Consider the following 808-nt stretch of genomic DNA (forward strand, 5'->3'; position numbering starts at 1 on the left):
CGACCTCTTCTCAAAGAGCTCGGTCAAGTCCCCAGGAAAGCCCATAGAAGGGCCCAAATAGAGGAACATGCCCAGAATCCTAAGGCGGCCCAAGCCTACAGAGAGAAGGGCGGTTCCCTTGAAGATAAGATGACCTCACTTAGAGATAAGATAAAGATAAGATAAGATAACTAACTTATCTTATCCGCAGGAGGCCACATCTCACCATTATAAATACACTGGAGCACCCAGGTATAACTCATACTCTGATTCTACTCAATACCTGCTTAATACCCGTGTTAACTTAAGCATCGGAGTCCCTTGCAGGTACCCCCCACCCTCCGGGGACGAAGGATCAGCAGCACTTCCAGTACCACAAGTCAGACACATGAGCTCCGGCGACTATATACCCGCCAGACACATCGGCTTCGACCAACGCAGAAGATCTCGACCGAGATCGACCTATAGTTTCAGGTAACCCTCGGAACATCTCTCAAATGGAGCCTCAGAATGTCAAAGAATCCCTTAGTGACCCCTCTTGGGTTAAAGCAATAAAGGATGAGCTTCTTGAGTTTGAGAAGAACCAATTGTGGACTTTGGTTCCAAGGCCAAGTGAAAAGAAAGTGAGTGGCACCAAGTGGTATTTCGAAACAAGTTAGGAGAAGATGGCAGCATTGCAAGAAACAAGGTAAGGCTAGTGGCACAAGGATATGACCAAGAAGAAGGAATAGACTTTGATGAATCCTTTGCCCCTGTTGGCCGAATGGAAGCTATAAGACTTCTCTTAGCCTATGCTGCATTTTGTGGTTTTAAATTATACCAAATGGAT

Source organism: Arachis duranensis, chromosome 5 (assembly GCF_000817695.3).
Source record: "Arachis duranensis cultivar V14167 chromosome 5, aradu.V14167.gnm2.J7QH, whole genome shotgun sequence".
Classification (NCBI taxonomy): domain Eukaryota; kingdom Viridiplantae; phylum Streptophyta; class Magnoliopsida; order Fabales; family Fabaceae; genus Arachis; species Arachis duranensis.